The 18,886-nt window shown below is 43.4% G+C and overlaps 1 pseudogene; it reads right to left on the reverse strand.

The window, feature by feature from the left end:
- Positions 1-3,501: 3,501 nt before the first annotated feature.
- On the reverse strand, positions 3,502-4,561 carry LOC148100083 (G2/M phase-specific E3 ubiquitin-protein ligase-like; annotated as a pseudogene).
- Between the last annotated feature and the right edge of the window lie 14,325 nt (positions 4,562-18,886).

Genomic DNA, 18,886 nt, shown 5'->3' on the forward strand with positions numbered 1-18,886 from the left:
TACTGGAGGCCAAGGTAATGCCATCCAGAGTAAGAATCTGGTTAGATGCCATATTTCTAAGCTTTTCAGCGCCGAGTACAATGACCTCAGTTTTATCTGAGTTAAGAAGCAGAAAGTTAGTGGCCATCCAAGTCTTTATGTCTTTAAGACATTCCTGCAGTTTAACTCATTGGTGTGTGTTATCTGGCTTCATGGACAGATAGAGCTGGGTGTCATCTGCATAGCAGTGAAAATGTATGCTATGTCTTCTAATGATGCTGCCTAGGGGAAGCATGTATAATGTAAACAGAATTGGTCCTAGCACTGAACCCTGTGGAACTCCATAATTAACCTCAGTGTGTGAAGAAGATTCTCCATTTACATGCACAAATTGGAGTCTATTAGATAGATATGATACAAACCACTGCAGTGCAATACCTGTAATACCTACAGCATGTTCTAATCGCTCTAATAGGATATTATGGTCAACAGTATCGAATGCTGCACTAAGGTCAAGAAGGACAAGCACAGAGATGAGTCCACTGTCAGAGGCCATAAGAAGATCATTTGTAACCTTCACTAAAGCTGTTTCTGTGCTGTGATGAACTCTGAAACCTGACTGAAACTCTTCAAATAAACCATTCCTCTGCAGATGATCTGTTAGCTGTTTGACAACTACTCTTTCAAGGATTTTTGATATGAAAGGAAGGTTGGAGATTGGCCTATAATTAGCTAAGACTGCTGGGTCTAGAGATGGCTTTTTGAGTAAAGGTGTAACTGCAGCCACCTTGAAGGCCTGTGGTACATAGCCGATTATTAGAGATAGTTGATCATATATAAGATCGAAGAATTAATCAATGGCAGGACTTCTTTGAGCAGTTTTGTAGGAATGGGGTCTAAAAGACACGTTGATGGTTTGGAGGAAGTAATTATTGAAGTTAACTCAGAAAGATTAATTGGAGAAAAAGAGTCTAATTTAACATCAATGGAACTAAGAGTAGCTGTAGATAATATTACATCTGTGGGATGATTATTGGTAATTTTTTCTCTAATGATAAAAATGTTATTTGTGAAGAAGTTCATGAAGTCATTACTAGTTAACGTTAAGGGATGGTTGGCTCAAAAGAGCTCTGACTTTTTGTCAGCCTGGCTACAGTGCTGAAGAGAAACCTGGGGTTGTTCTTATTTTCTTCAATCAGTGATGAGTAGTAAGCTGTTCTGGCTTTGCGGAGGGCTTTCTTATAAAGCAACAAACTATTTCTCCAGGCTAAATGATGATCCTCTAAATTTGTGACACGCCATTTCCTCTCCAGATTACGAGTCATCTGCTTTAGGGTACGTGTTTGAGAATTATACCACGGGGTCAGGTACTTCTGATTAGAGACCTTAGTTTTCACTGGAGCTACAGTATCCAGAGTCGTACGTAGTGAGGAGGTGAAATTATTAACAAGATAATCGACCTCTGTTGGGGTAGCGTTCAGATAGCTGCTCTGCTCTGTGTTGGTACAGGGCATTGACGATGATAACAGTGGCTGGATTATATTCTTAAACTTAGTTACAGCGCTTTCAGAAAGACATCTACTTTGATAAAGTCCACTCTCCACTACTGCGTAATCAATTATTGTAAATGTAAATGTTATCAAGAAATGATCAGACAGGAGAGGGTTTTCAGGAAACACTGTTAAATGTTCAGTTTCTATGCCATATGTTAAAACAAGATCTAGAGTGTGATTAAAGTGGTGGGTGGGTTCTTTTACATTTTGAGAGAAACCAATTGAGTCTAACAACAGATTAAATGCCATGTTGAGGCTGTCATTTTTAGCATCAACATGGATGTTAAAATCACCCACAATAATTATTTTATCTGAGCTCAGAACTAAATCAGATATAAAGTCTGAGAAATCAGACATAAACTCTGTGTAAGGCCCAGGTGGACGATAGATGATAACAAGTAAGACTGGTTTCTAAGTTTCACAGCTGGGGTGGACAATGTTAAGCATCAGGCTTTCAAATGAATTAAAAGTCTGTCTTGGTCTTTCATTAATTAATAGACTGGTGTGAAAAATTGCTGCCACACCGCCCCCTCAACCTGTGCTTCGAGATTTCTGGTAGTTAGAATAACTCGGGGGTGTTGATTCATTTAAACTAACATAATCATCCTGCTGCAACCAGGTTTCTGTAAGGCAGAGTAAATCAATTTGTTGATCAATTATTAAGTCATGTACTAACAGAGACTTGGAGGAGAGAGACCTAATATTTAATAATCCACATTTCACTGTTTTACTCTTAGGTTCAGATGTGGATACTGTATTGTTCTTTCTTTGTAAATGTTTAAGTTGTTTGTTGCTGGTTTTTAGTTTGTTTTTTGTCTTTTTGGAAGCTGACACAGTCTCTATGGAGATGGGTTTTTGGGGGGTTAGCAGGAGTCCGACATTGTTTTGGCAAAGTTGCACACCGATTCAATATTGATTTTAGTGACCTCCGATTGGCGTAACCGGGTGTCATTACTGCCGACGTGAATTATGATTTTACTGAATTTACGTTTACCCTTAGCCAGCAGTTTTAAATTTCCTTCAATGTCGCCTGCTCTGGCCCCTGGAAGACAATTGACTATGGTTGCCGGTGTCTCTAGCTTCACATGTCTGAGAACAGAATCACCAATTACCAGAGTTTGACCCCCAGCGGGTGTGTCACCGAGTGGGGAAAAATGGTTAGACACATGAACGGGTTGGTGGTGTACCTGGGGCTTCTGTTTAGGACTATGCTTCCTCCTCACCGTTACCCAGCCGCCCTCTTTCCGCAGCTGCTTGGGATCTGCCGGGGAACAGCTAGCGGGGCCTACGCTATCTTCGGCTGCACCAGCTACAGGGGCCTGGCTAGCTAAGTCTCCAGTTCAGTAATCCTGGCCTCCAGAGCTGCAAATATGCTACATTTGTTACAGATATCATTACTGCTAAAGGAGGCCGAGGAGTAACTAAACATCTGACACAATGAGCAAGAAAGTGCAGGAGGGACAGGTGAAGTAGCCATGGTGCTAACGAGTCGGCTACGAGCTAAGCTAGCGAAACAGTACAGAGACAGTGAGTGAATACTGTGGCTATAAATTAGGTAGTGAGTACACAGAAAGTGTGCTTCGGATGAAGCACGTGAAGATTATACTATGAAAAAAGAATGTATTTAAAAGTTGTTAATTAAACTGCTAAGCAAATAAGCTACTCAGAAACACCACTGTGTTTGAGCAGGAACAGGAAGTGATACTATACCACAGAGCGAGCGAACACCAAGTGACAGCGCCACCGACAGGAAGGAGCCTGTGCATTTGTTCAATTGTCCCACTATGATATTATGCTTTTGAAATTCCAAAACCCGATCGAACTTGCTGCGATGTATCAAACTTTATGTGATTTCCAGAAATTCTCTGCAGGATGAAATTTAGAAACAACATTTTCATATTTTAAAATCAGAAACTTCACATGTTTGCTAAAACCATAAATGTGGCTGAAAAGCAAAAGGACTTGGACCTTAGGGAAGCCCAAACCCAGGAGAGTTCTGGATGCCATGGCTTCTGGGAAGTCCTCATAATTGTGTAACACTGTGATTTTGATAGTATTTGCACAGACATCTGTTACAGGGAAGCGTGAAGTGGTCTGGAAAAGAAACTGTGGCTTTGGCTAAATTGCTGCTGGAGGAATTTCCCTCAGTCCAGTTGCAAACATAAGGATGTCTTCAGGAAACAGACTTCCATTTTTGTCTGTGAATGTAAAAAGAAAAAAGTTATTTCTGATGATAATAAACACAAAAAAAGGGGCCATTACACTTTGTTGACATAAATGTACTCATGTCAACATTTTCAACCAAATTTAAGACCTTCTACAGAAAGCAGATAGTCTTGCCAGTAGCTCAGTACTCTTGTCTCCTCTTGACGCCTAGAGCTGCCAGGTGGCCCAAATTGCACATGGAAGATGTTCTCCAGAAGATCAGCTGTCAGCCTGGTCTCAGTGTAGCACATAAATGAGAAGAAGAGGGAAGGATGATGTTCCAGGGCGTTTAGAAAGTCCATTGTTGCTAGACCTTTTCTGAAATTAGAAAACAGTCTCGTTTTTCATAAATTGTTTAATGTTATTTGTGGAGGTTGTGGTGCCTTACCTGCCTACCTACAGCATTATCTGCCTCTCAACAAGCAAGCAAAACTTCACATGGCAAAATACTGTGTTAAGAAAGTAACCAACATTCCTATCTAGCTAAGATACTCATCCTGCTACAACAAAGAAGTCCTCCTGAAAAAGGTCTTGCATTTATATATTTTTTCTTTAAAGTTCACTGGAATAAAGAAAGTAACCATTTAATCTTCTGAAAAGATTTTGTTAAATGGGCAAATAATAGTCTGAATTCTATACCTTTGGATGGAAAGATGGTTTCAGTAGATGAAGTACCATTGAATGTAACCCGCTACTACCTTCTTATTATCCTCCAGTGTCCTCATGAATCGATAGCAGCCTGCTGTCTGGAGCATGCTTGGGTGTTTTTCTGAGACTACCCAGAGCTCACTTACAGTTGTTGCATTCTCTATCTATAATACCATTCTATGTTTATTGCTGCCATAAAAAAAGTTAAACACATTTGGACAGTGAAGGAATGTCAGGATTCTTGCTCAGAAAAAGGATCAACATGCTCTGAAGTCAGAGCACAAAAACCTTTTTGTAACAAAATATCGATTTCTGCTGTCCCTGTATCAATACATTATTAGCAAACAAAATATCACCATACTACACAGTATCCATTTTTCCCCCCACCCCTAATATATATATATATATATATATATATATATATATATATAACAATCTAGTTAAATGTAGCATTAACTTAAAAGTCTTGCTAAAGTACCTTGTATTCTGATTCATCACAGCAGCAACAGCAGCAGTTCGGTTGGATGATGTCAGTAACTGCAGCAAGTGTCTTGCTGACTGTATAATTTCATCTTGCATATTCTGAAACAAACACATAAAGACCGAAACAATTTATAATTTAACGTTCGATAAAATCTAAGAATTAATCATTTATTAGATACCAATATGAATATGTCTACCATAAAACTTGTGTGGAGCGAAGTTGCATTCAATCAAGATGGTCTGGCATGCTACAACTTTATAGTTGTTAAATTCTGGGTACAAGTATACATACCCATCTTGTACATGTTTTTTATTATTATTATTATTATTATTATTATTATTATTATTATTATTATCATCATCATCCTACCCAATTACATGCTTCTTTTAATCAGAGTATGCTGTTTTAATGACTTTACAATATAATTTACATTGTGTTCCTTACATTTTCCCTAATTGTATGTTATATTAATCCTATATTTCCGTTTTAATATTTCTAATGTTTGCCTTGTTTTCTTCACTGTCTGGTCTGCCTCTGTCTCGCCTGTATGGATGCATTTACACCTACATTTCCCCAACAAAGGATGTTTTAATTCACCACTATTCCAGTGAAACACGAGTCTCCCATCTTCCTGCTACCGGTCTCGAGTTTTTGTTCACCAAAGCACACACCAACTTCATACTGACGGACAGATCACTGCCCTTTTGCCGCCTTGTCTGACCGTGTTTTGTGGCTTTGGTTCACTTCACCTCACTCTTCCCCATTCTTGTCATTAAATCAGGCCGTTCTGCAACCATGGCAGCCATTCACTCTATGGCTTTATTCATGGTGTATTTTACCCCTTCACCAAATGCCGTTCTCGTTTCCAACATTATATTTGCAGTCTTCGTCTATCTATCAATATCTGCGGAGTTTTTTTTTTATTAACGAGTATCCTATTTTCTAAAGCACAGCATGTAAAGGGTAGCTCGGTTAGCAAGATGCTAGCATGTAGCGCTTAGTGAGACACGCCTCAGACGAGTTGAGCAAAGACCCCGTCTGTGTACTTTATACGTGAGCAACGGATTTAAATAAAATTAACGTTTCAAAAGACAAACTTGAAGATAAAAAACAATATACTTACCGGAGAACTGCCAGGGTTTGCCGCTGCCATCTTGGCGCTCCTAAATTCAAAACTGCCTCCGCAGACAGGCAGGGGAGGCGTGGAAATTGTCTTTGAGTTAGTCAAACGTTTTCCTTAGTTCGAGTAGATGATAAAATAAAATGAAAATAAATGGGATTTTAAGTAGGACTACGCGTTTTGTAATGATCTCTATTTAGGAGAAAAACTTAATCACTCACCTTTAAACAGCTCTCTTTTAGGAGACACACTGCTGGCTAACGGTGTCATGTGATCAAGCAGCGTAATTTAATTGGCTGAGAGCCGCTCGACTCGCTCTGGTGCTGATTGCTCTGGCTTGGGTCAAAAGTTCATCACTTTTGCAGGTGAATTTTTTGCAGGTGAATTTTTGCAGGGAAATTTTGAGGATAAAAATTCAGTGTTATAAATTCAATGTCTAAAAATACTTGAATTCTGATGATACTATATTTCTTCCATACATACAAACACCAAAACACGTAAAAACTCAGAAGCACGTACAAAACACAACAGAAGTGCTCCCGGATACTACACTGTAAAAAACGATTTTCAAGAAAGTAAAAAAAACTACGGAAGAGGATTAGGGACACTGGAAAAAAAAAAAAAAGAATTCTGACTTTAATCTCAGAATTTTGAGGTGGGCACCTGCAGGCTTCCAGCTTCAGTGACAGCGATTTGTCCAGTTTGGCAGGTGGAGAACTAATTCACTAAATATGGTGGATATAAGTGATTTTTTGCATGGCCGAGGGGTCCCCGAAGATGCTATTTTATTAATGGAAGAGCAGAAGGTGAGTAACAAAAAGAGAAATAGTTTGGTGTCTACTATTTTTACAGGAAAACAGTAACGGTACAGTTACGGTTAGCGGTTAGCATGCTTGTTAGCTTATAATGTTATATAGGAATGAACGTGTTTCACGATGTTACAGTATACTAGGTGAATTGACGTTTTAACTGTTGTTGATCGCAGGATCATCCCAGATGGGTTTGTTGCATTTTATTTTATTGTTCTACTATTTCAGAGTTTTTCAAGGCAGTTAAGCGGAGCTGTGTTACAGATGCTAGCCGCCTGCCAATATCACTGATATATTTGATGTGTACAAGTAAGTTACACTTAGTACAGCGGAGGGGAGAAACGGTAATGAATGTTTATGCGGATATTTCACTCAGAAAAATGGGTGGCGTTCATACACAGCCCCGGTTGTTGTTCTGACGGTGGCCGACTGACGATCCCCTCACAACATGTTAGCTAACACAAACTAATGTAGTGCATATAACTGTGTGTATACGTTAGTGGTACAGTGTCGGAAGAAATGAGCAAACTGTTAACTGTTTATAATGTCAGAATGACATCATCGTTCTCCTGCACTGTGTAATGTATGTCATCTCAAGAAGGAAATCATATCTTATACTTTGAGCTGCCCAGTGCACTTAACGCCTACGTGTGGAAATGGTAGGCTACACTACAGTTCACTACCGGTAAAAAATAAACTTAATACAGTATTTGATTTTTTTTTTTATAGAACAATAAAATAAAAAGTGCTGGCTGAGGAGCGCTGCCGCGTTAAACTTTGACCTCGGAGTGACGTGACGTTTGTTCGCACAACCAATAGAAGTGCAGAAAGTCGCAAATCAGGCATATTGTTCGCATAAACACAAAAATAAATAAATAAATAACGAAATAATCCCGATATTGTGCCAAAGACTGATTTACAATGTTACTTTGTGTTCTATGTAATACCTTTGATTAAATGACTAAATGGACTGTGTATTTATGACTCTGCATTATAGTCCTGCATACATAAGTAACATTCATATGTACAGATATATGTACACAAGCATGTACACAAAAGTCTACTGCTGATCGAGCTGCTCAGTGGTCGTACAGTCTCATGCATAGAGCGTGGAGGTGTTGTCCGTTGCCATTCCATTTAAATGGCAACGGACAACTAGCACTGAACCATTTCCACAGGGTTCAGTGCTAGGACCAATTCTGTTTACATTATACATGCTTCCCCTAGGCAGCATCATTAGAAGACATAGCATACATTTTCACTGCTATGCAGATGACACCCAGCTCTATCTGTCCATAAAGCCAGATAACACACACCAATTAGTTAAACTGCAGGAATGTCTTAAAGACATAAAGACTTGGATGGCCACTAACTTTCTGCTTCTTAACTCAGATAAAACTGAGGTCATTGTACTCGGCGCTGAAAAGCTTAGAAATATGGTATCTAACCAGATTCTTACTCTGGATGGCATTACCTTGGCCTCCAGTAACACTGTGAGGAACCTTGGAGTCATTTTTGACCAGGATATGTCCTTCAACGCACATATTAAACAAATATGTAAGACTGCGTTCTTCCATTTGCGCAACATCTCTAAAATTAGAAATATCCTGTCTCAGAGTGATGCTGAAAAACTAGTTCATGCATTTATTACTTCCAGGCTGGACTACTGCAATTCATTATTATCAGGATGTCCAAAAAACTCACTGAAAAGCCTTCAGTTAATCCAAAATGCTGCAGCAAGAGTACTGACAGGGACTAGAAAGAGAGAGCATATTTCTCCTGTTTTGGCTTCCCTTCATTGGCTTCCTGTTAAATCCAGAATTGAATTCAAAATCCTGCTCCTCACATACAAGGTCTTAAATAATCAGGCCCCATCTTATCTTAATGACCTTGTAGTACCATATTACCCTATTAGAGCACTTCGTTCCCGCTCTGCAGGCCTACTTGTTGTTCCTAGAGTATTTAAAAGTAGAATGGGAGGGAGAGCCTTCAGTTTTCAGGCCCCTCTTCTGTGGAACACAGACACTATCTCTACTTTTAAGATTAGGCTTAAAACTTTCCTTTTTGCTAAAGCATATAGTTAGGGCTGGACCAGGTGACCCTGAATCCTCCCTTAGTTATGCTGCAATAGATGTAGGCTGCCGGGGGATTCCCATGATGCATTGAGTTTTTCCTTTCCAGTCACCTTTCTCACTCACTATGTGTTAATAGACCTCTCTGTATTGAATCATATCTGTTATTAATCTCTGTCTCTCTTCCACAGCATGTCTTTTATCCTGTCTTCCTTCTCTCACCCCAATCGGTCGCAGCAGATGGCCGCCCCTCCCTGAGCCTGGTTCTGCCGGAGGTTTCTTCCTGTTAAAAGGGAGTTTTTCCTTCCCACTGTCGCCAAAGTGCTTGCTCATAGGGGGTCATATGATTGTTGGGCTTTTCTCTGTATCTATGAAGCGCCTTGAGGCGACATTTGTTGTGATTTGGCGCTATATAAATAAAATTGAATTGAATTGAATTGAACTGAAACACTAACATCTGTGGGAACGTATGAAATACTTTGGTTAAAATCTTCAACACAGTAATCACAAAATTCTTTAACAATATGAAAGAATTAATGGCAATTCTATTTAACTCACGTTCTGACAAAAAGTCCTCACGTCTGCAGACAAATAGTGTAATTCTTTGGTAAGACTTGCCAACGGCATCTTTGTAGAGTTCAATCGTAAAGAGTGTGTCAGCTCCTGCCATCGGGGTAGAGCAGGATGTATTCTCCATCTTTCATATCTTGGTTGAAATCTTTCAGTTTTTTAATGGCAGCACCCAACAGCCTCTCAGATGACCAGCTTGGGTCAACATGTAATGGTAGTGATTTCCCTCTTATGGGTCTCATGCCAGTCTTTTTTTTGTTCATGATCCCAACAGAAATCTAGATTACATTTCAGGAAAAAAAGTGGTCACATATTAGAAAAGTGTTGTCAGACAACAGATTAAATTTAAAAATCTTTTTATTTATACCTTCACTGTTTTCTTTGATTTCTTTTTGGATTTTGAGAACATCCTCCTTTCTGCCCCTTTACCTTCACGGTACTTGAAGAGCTGCTGAACAACTGTCTTGGCTGAACAGGAGAAAAAGGTGAAAGACAGAGAGACTCTTTATTGGTCTATCGTTGTTTATAATTCAAAAGCAAACATGAAAAAATCATTATTCAGAAAAACTTATGAACATAATGGACAAAAAACTCTACCTCTTCCCCACAGTCACATCCAGCAGAAAAATGTCTTTGCTTTCAGTCACATGACACCAGGTGTCTATAATTTCCCAATTAAAAAAATATTTTTTCATTTATGACACTATCTGTAAAGTACAAACACCTGAACAAATCTCGCCCTTTTCAGTTTTTTCCTTATAGAACGAGTTGGAGTTACAATAGCAGGAAGCTCAGACAAAATTACCTCTTGAGTGTTCTTGTTCTGTGGAAGCATCTTTAGCTGGTACAAAACTCATGTCTTTTCCACAGGAACAGCAAAAGTTTGTCAAGTTCTCAAACTGGAATCCACAGAATGGACAAAACATCTTATCCTGAAAAACACGAGTTTATGATTTTAGCAATTTATTTTACAAAGCAGTCAAATAAAACATTGCGTTGGTTTCAACAGACGACGGATTTTTAGGCTAATACTTAACATCTAATAGCAAAGACACAGTGTTGGGAAGGTTACTTTTAAAATGTATTCCATTACAGATTACAGATTACATGCCCCAAAATGTATTCTGTAACGTATTCCGTTACGTTACTCAATGAGAGTAACGTATTCTGAATACTTTGGATTACTTAATATATTATCATGCTGTTTACAACTACATGAATGTACTATTGCTGTGATTTATTACTGTTACTGAAGGTCCGCGTAGTAAAGGGACCTCTGGCTAATACGTCGGGTTCGTGTCGGGCTCGTAGCTGAAAACTAGCTTTACTTTGTTGTCTGGGTCAACTTTGCTAGCAGAGACAGAGAGAGGCGTTGAAAGGCTGCTCCAACAGAACTTATTGTTTTTGGAGGAAAACACGAACACGGTGTACAGTCGAGTTTTAATAGCTTACTTACAACTGGGCTCGTCAGGCACTCTTCTTGGCTGCAGTGGTTATTATTATATTTACATGCTTCCAGCTCCCGTTTCTGCTCGATGACAGCTCGTACTTTTCTCCCTCCCTCACTCACAGACACATAACGGGTATGGCAGTCCATTCTTCCTGCAGCACGGACTACACTGCCCATCAGGCTGCATGCTTTAGGGTGATGCCTGTAACACTCTGCCTGTTGCATTCATATTAAATCATTTTTTAAATAATAATTATTGAAAATATTTCTTCACGTCATTATGCGGCTGCAAGTAGAGGTGACATGGGCCACGAGACTGAGACACAGACATCAGAGCCTCTTAATGCGTGTTTTGTTTGGGTTTCCACCGGCGTGGAATCACCAAAAACAGAGAGGGGACAGCCGAACATATGAAACAGGAAAGTACCGCCGTGTAATCCATTTATTTCATCAAAGTGACTGTATTCTGAATACCACCTTTTTAAACAGTAACTGTAACTGAATACAGTTACTCCTATTTTTTATTTTAAATACGTGACGGCGGTTCATGTACTCTGTTACTCCCCAACACTGCAAACACCATCCATCCATCCATCCATCTTCATCCGCTTTATCCGGGGCCGGGTCGCGGGGGCAGCAGCCTAAGCAAAGAGGCCCAGACCTCCCTCTCCCCAGCCACCTCCTCCAGCTTATCCGGGGGAACACCAAGGCGTTCCCAGGCCAGCCGAGAGATATAATCTCTCCAGCGTGTCCTGGGTCTGCCCCGGGGCCTCCTCCCGGTGGGACATGCCTGGAACACCTCACCCAGGAGGCGCCCAGGGGGCATCCTTGTCAGATGCCCAAACCACCTCAGTTGGCTCCTTTCGATGTGGAGCAGCAGCGGCTCTACTCTGAGCCCCTCCCGGATGGCTGAACTTCTCACCCTATCTCTAAGGGAGAGGCCAGCCACCCTTCGGAGGAAGCTCATTTCCGCCGCTTGTATCCGCGATCTCGTTCTTTCGGTCACTACCCACATCTCGTGGCCATAGGTGAGGGTAGGGACGTAGATTGACCGGTAAATTGAGAGCTTCGCTTTTACACTCAGCTCCCTCTTCACCACGACGGACCGGTGCAGCGTCTGCATTACTGCAGCTGCAGCCCCAATCCGTCTGTCGATCTCCAGCTCCCTTCTCCCATCACTCGCGAACAAGACCCCGAGATACTTGAACTCCTCCACTTGGGGCAGGAACTCATCCCCGACCCGGAGTGGGCACTCCACCCTTTTCCGGCTGAGAACCATGGCCTCAGATTTGGAGGTGCTGATCCTCATTCCCGCTGCTTCACACTCGGCTGCGAACCGCTCCAGTGCGAGCTGGAGGCCCTCACCCGATGAAGCCAACAGAACCACATCATCCGCAAAGATCAGAGATGAGATTCTGAGGCCACCAAAGCAAAAGCCCTCCGCCACTTGGCTGCGCCTAGAAATCCTGTCCATAAAAATTATGAACAGAACCGGTGACAAAGGGCAGCCCTGGCGGAGCCCATCACCCACCGGGAACGAGTCCGACTTATTGCCGGCAATGCGAACCAAGCTCTTGCAACGGTTGTATAGGGATCGAATGGCCCGTAGCAATGGGCCAGACACCCCATACTCCCGCAACACCTCCCACAGGACACCCCGAGGGACACGGTCGAATGCCTTCTCCAAGTCCACAAAACACATGTAGACTGGTTGGGCAAACTCCCATGCACCCTCAAGTATCCTCGAGAGGATGAAGAGCTGGTCCAGTGTTCCGCGACCAGGACGAAAACCGCATTGTTCCTCCTGTATCCGAGGTTCGACTAGCGGACGAACTCTCCTTTCCAGCACCCTGGCATAGACTTTCCCGGGGAGGCTGAGGAGTGTGATCCCCCTGTAGTTGGAACACACCCTCCGGTCCCTCTTCTTAAAGATGGGGACCACCACCCCGGTCTGCCAGTCCACGGGTACTGCCCCTGATCTCCACGCAACATTGCAGAGGCATGTCAACCAGGACAGCCCTACAATGTCCAGAGCCTTCAGGAACTCGGGGCGGACCTCATCAACACCAGGGACTCTGCCACCAAGGAGTTGTTTAACTGCCTCAGTGACCTCGCCCCCGGAAATTGGCGGGTCATTCCCCTCATCCTCAGACTCTGCTTCCTCCTCGGAAGACGCGTCAGTGGGATTAAGGAGGTCCTCGAAGTATTCCTTCCACCGCCTGACAATTTTCTCAGTCGACGTCATCAGCGCTCCGCCAGCACTATACACAGTGCAGGTAGAGCACCGCTTTCCCCTCCTGAGACGCCTGACGGTTTGCCAGAACCTCTTCGAGGCAGTCCGAAAGTCTTTTTCCATGGCCTCTCCGAACTCCTCCCACACCCGAGTTTTTGCTTCAGCCACTGCCCGAGCCGCATTCCGCTTGGCCTGTCGATACCTGTCGGCTGCCTCCGGAGTCCCACAGGCTAACCAAGCCCGATAGGACTCCTTCTTCAGCCTGGTGGCTCCCTTCACCTCTGGTGTCCACCATTTGGTTCGGGGATTACCACCACGGCAGGCACCAACCACCTTGCGGCCGCAGCTCAATGCAGCAGCTTCGGCAATGGAGACGCTGAACATGGTCCATTCGGACTCAATGTCCCCCGCCTCCCTTGGAATGCTGTTGAAGCTCTGCCGGAGGTGTGCGTTGAAGATCTCGCGGACTGGGGCCTCTGCTAGTCGTTCCCAGCACACCCTCACTACGCGTTTAGGTGCACCAGGTCTAGGGATGGGTATTGTTTAGGTTTTATCTGATACCGGTGCCAAACCGGTACTTTTGAAACGGTGCCGGTGCTTAAACGGTGCTCGAACCGGTGCTTAAAGAATGGAGAACACAAAATTGGTCCAAAAACCTCTCATGTTCAGCTGTTTTTTTTGTAAAAAGATAACAATGTTAGCCTTTTCTGCAGCTATAGGGCATATATGGTATCACTCTTGGCTGGAAGCAGTGCTTAAACAATGGAAAAAACAAAAACTTTGTCCAAAAACCTCTCATGTTTAACTGTTTCCCACTTTTTATTTGGTCATTTTAGCCTTTTTGGCCAGGGTGAAGGGAGTATCTGCCATCAAACAAGAAGACAGCCGCATGTAGCTATGATGATGTTTGCTAGTTCACCTTACATACATTAATGTAATAACGTGGTTAGCCTACTCAACGTAAATTATACACGAACAACATTAAGCTACTCACGCAGAGAAGAACGGCTGCTGCTGCCATCATCATCCTCATCATTTCTGCTACACTGGCAGGGCTAGGGGCCAGGACTCTACTCTTCAGCTTTTTGGGGGATGTTGCTAACTCTTCGTCCGATAACAGGCACCACACCTGCAGTAGATGCGCTCGGTGTGAGGTCCCGCAGCAAGCTATCAAATACGGCGCATTTTTCGGCTTTTAAAAAAAACGCTATGCGTCGCCAGGTGTTTCATCGGATTTCAGGTGTTACCTCCTTTCCACAGTATCACCTTAAAGCACTTGTTGCAGGCTGCTGAGTTTGCATCTTTTGCTGTGAAGTACAGCAAGACTTTTGACCGCTTCGCCTTGGGCATTTTTAACCTGTAGCTCTGCTCTAAAAGAACGTACGTACCTGGACCCGCCTACTATCCCCGGAAACGTAAAATGATTGGCTAGAATTCAAAGTGTATCACATCTCAGGAAAAAAAAGCACAGAAATAAAGCACCGAAATGTGCGCTGCTTTTCGGTCTGGTTACTACCGTTTATGTCAGAACCGGTGCCATCATGGCACCGGATACCGGTACCCATCCCTAACCAGGTCTGTCCAGCGTCCTCCCCCGCCACCTGATCCAACTCACCACCAGGTGGTGATCAGTTGACAGCTCAGCCCCTCTCTTTACCCGAGTGTCCAGAACATATGGTCGCAGGTCTGGTGATACGATTACAAAATCGATCATTGACCTACGGCCTAGAGCGTCCTGGTGCCATGTGCACCAGGACGCGTGGTGTGAATAGGGTGGCTGTAGCTCAGGTGGTAGAGCAGGTCATCTACTGATCGGAAGGTTGGTGGTTCGATTCCTGGCTTCCCCTAGTCTGCATGCCAAATATCCTTGGGCAAGATACTAACCCCAAATTGCTCTCCGATGCATCCATCGGAGTATGAATGTGTGTGAATGTTATCTAGAAAGCACTTAGAAAGATGTGCTTGTGCGAATGGGTCTGAATGGGTGAATGCACAAGTTGTGTAAAGCGCTTTGAGTACTCAGATGAGTAGAAAAGCGCTATATAAGAACCAGTCCATTTACCATTTACTTATGGACACTCTTATGTTCGAACAAGGTGTTCGTTATGGCCAAACTGTGATTAGCACAGAAGTCCAATAACAAAGCACCGCTTGGGTTCAGATCAGGGAGGCCGTTCCTCCCAATCACGCCCCTTCAGGTCTCGCTGTCGTTACCCACGTGAGCATTGAAGTCTCCCAGCAGGACAACAGAGTCTCCAGGTGGAGCACCTTCCAGCACCCCCCCCAGGGACTCTAAGAAGGCTGGGTACTCCGAACTGCCACTCGGCGCATTAGCGCAGATGACAGTCAGGACCCGTTCCCCGACCCTAAGCCGCAGGGAACAAACCCTCTTGTCCACCGGGAAAAACCCCAACGTACCGGCCGAGGGGATATTAGAATACCCACCCCAGCCCGCCGCCTCTCACCAGGGGCAACTCCAGACTGAGACAGAGTCCAGCCCCTCTCCAGGAGACTGGTTCCAGAGCCCAAGCCATGCGTAGAGGTGAGCCCGACTATATCTAGCCAGTACCTCTCAACTTCACGCACTAACTCAGGCTCCTTCCCCACCAGAGAGGTGACATTCCATGTCTCTATTGCCAGTCTTGGCAGCCGGGGGTCAGTCCGCCAGGGCCTCCGCTCCTGGCCGCCACCCGGCACACAATGCACCCGATCCCTATGGCGCCTCCTGCGGGTGGTGGGCCTGCGGGAGGATGGGCCCATGTCTCCTCTTCGGGCTGTGCCCGGCCGGGCCCCATGGACTAAGGCCCGGCCACCAGACGCTCGCCCTCGGGCACCCTCCCCGGGCCTGGCTCCAGGGCGGGGCCCCGGTAACCCTATCCCGGGCAGGGTAAACTGTTCCCTCGGTGTTCTTTTCATAAGGGTCTTCTGAATCGCTCTTTGTCTGGTCCCTCACCCAGGACCAATTTGCCATGGGAGACCCTACCAGGGGGCAAAAGCCCCCAGACAACATAGCCCCTGGGATCCCTGGGACACACAAACCCCTCCACCACGATAAGGTTGCGATTCACGAAGGAGCACTGCAAACACATCTGTAGTATTATAAGAATCATGAAATTACAACACATTTCCCTCTCCTTCACGTCTTTGAAGTGTCTCCCAGTTTCTTGGTTCATGCGACTGGTCCGTCTGGTTATCGTCTCCCCAGAAACATTTCCATTGTGTTTTGTGTGCTTTTGCAGCATTTTTCTTTTTGCGAGTGTTTTCTGAAGTTGCAGTCTGTTTGGCCTCTCAGGGCCACCGTACTTACTTCACTCGAGCACGATATGAATAATTTAATCTACCCTCTCTGCATATCATGTAGTTTCTACACTACATAGTTACACTTAACTTTAAAGCATGACACAAGATGCTTACATAAATCCAAGAGATGGCCCTTTGTTTCAGTGTTTCCACGCTGTTGGCACAGCCCTGGAGGGTGTCATGGTTAACCCAGGCCCAGGTCGATCTGGTGTGAATGCTGATTCTTGGTGATCTGCATGTTTGATTTGATCAAAGATGTTATGCTGAGTGTCCTCGATGCCCTCCTCGTTTATCCAGGCTTAGGACCTGTGCTAGGAGCATGCTAGCTTATGACCCCTGTGTCTGGGTGAAGGCCTTTCTTAGAGCCAAATATGGAGTAATGCTTGGCTTTTATCTGTAGGCAAATAACCGACCTAATTACATAACCTATCCAGGTGATGATAACCACCAACAACCGCCATTTGAATATGAAATCATCATGAAGGTGAACAAGTAATCAAACAACACTTTGAATAAATGGTCAGATGAATATGGGAGCAATGGAGGCATAAAAATGCTAGTAGTGAAAAATAATAGTAAAGAAGTCAAATATGGCTCCAAGGCCAAGAACGAACACAATCTAATATATACTAATTAAGTTTTTAAGAGCATGTATGATGGGCACACACTGATGATGGCATTTTTGACAACAACATGTTGAACTGCAGCATAGGTGCATTGTGCTTTTTATGGATGTTTACATTTCTTACACATTTTGTACACATCTAATGTTTAAATTAAAAACAATGTGTTACACATTTAACAAGGATGTGTCATCTGTAACACACCCATCCTCTGAGTATATGTGGGTTATCTGCCTTCAGAAGGCCACTCGGGTGGCAGCTCCAGCTCAGGGATGAAAACACCGCTCAGATTTCTTAGCAGGCTTTCAGCTGTCCTTAACATCAGAAGTATTGATTGTGCTGCTCTGACCAACACACTGGCTCAGTGTTAGGGGAGAGCTCAGTCTGCTTGGGACTCAGCTTTACTGTAAAACATGGAGACTGGTTGATTAGCCTAATCAATGTAGGGCGCCAGAGAGTGCTGAGAGTGAGGAAAGGAAGAAACTATACAAAAGGGCTATCTGTCAATCAATCAATCGATCTATCTATCTATCTATCTATCGATCGATCGATCGATCGATCGATCTATCTGCATCTGACATTGGTTGTGTGCTGTGTCAACCTATGTTGTTACTTTATGAGGGGTGTACATGTGTTTTTGTGAATATCTGGTTGATATTCTGTCTCTCTCCACTGAAATGAAGCTATCATAAAAACACAGACTTCCTTTCTTTGTACATGAACACAGGATGTGTTGATCCAGTGTTCTGAAGTGCTGAGGCCAGCAGCTGGGACCATGAACCCATTGTGAAAGCGTCTGGTGAGGTCATAGACCAAGTGAGGAGCTGGGCAATCTCTGCAAAGATTTCCACACAATCGGACGTATAAGAGTTCAGCCTGTTGGCAGTAGAAATAATACTGGATTAAGGCACCAACATGGCTTTAAATTTCAGACCATATGTTTTAACCATATAGCTGTAAAAACATATGACAGCGGTTCTATTGTGGAATGAATAAATATTTTTTCTCATTGACTTGTTTTCTATATTACTGCTAATAATTAGCCATTCTGTTTGGACAGCAATTAACAGAAGCTTAAACAATTACTAATTACATTTTAATGTTTAATACATAACTACTAAATGCTAACCTCTTTAAACGTTTGTTGCCAAAAGCCAGATACAGGGGTGATGTCATGCATGCGTGTATGCATGACATCACCCCTGTATCGACGTACAGTTCTGGGGCTTGTTCCGGGGCTGCCTCTCTCCCCTCATCCCCGGGGAAACGGGGTGTGGTGGGAGGATGGGCGCTAACACCTGCCGCCGCTCTGCTTCATTGGAGGCGGCCTAGCGCCGCAACAAAAGGAAAGATGCCGCCTTTGTATCTGACAGATGGCGAAGCTGCGTCAAGCTCACGGACGGAGAGAGCGAATAGTACCGGAAGTAGTTTGAATTTGTCTTCAAAATAAGAGCTTTTGGCCAGCCGTTTGACGCCATTAGTTTTGCTGTACTTGCTTTAAATAAACTGGAATGACTGTTCACTTTATAATTTCAAATAAAGTAAAAAAAAATATGCGAGGATCATAGTGGCTCTAAATCAAATACAGCACACATGAAGACAAAAGTCAACAGCTTCATTTTGATATGTTTGTTCTAATTTATATATTTCAAGAATATATTTCACAAAGTTTGATGAAATATGTAAATATGCGTATTTTATTTTTGTCTTGTCATCGCCTTGTCTCCACCCTGTGTCCTGTTGTACGTTTGGTGTCACGTTTCACACTAAATTAAAAAATAAAATACATTAACTAATAAATAATGCAGGTCAAACGCACCAGTATTACTGAGGCACAGCT

The sequence above is a fragment of the Neolamprologus brichardi genome, chromosome 13, assembly GCF_056152115.1.
Source record: "Neolamprologus brichardi isolate AB-2024 chromosome 13, ASM5615211v1, whole genome shotgun sequence".
Classification (NCBI taxonomy): domain Eukaryota; kingdom Metazoa; phylum Chordata; class Actinopteri; order Cichliformes; family Cichlidae; genus Neolamprologus; species Neolamprologus brichardi.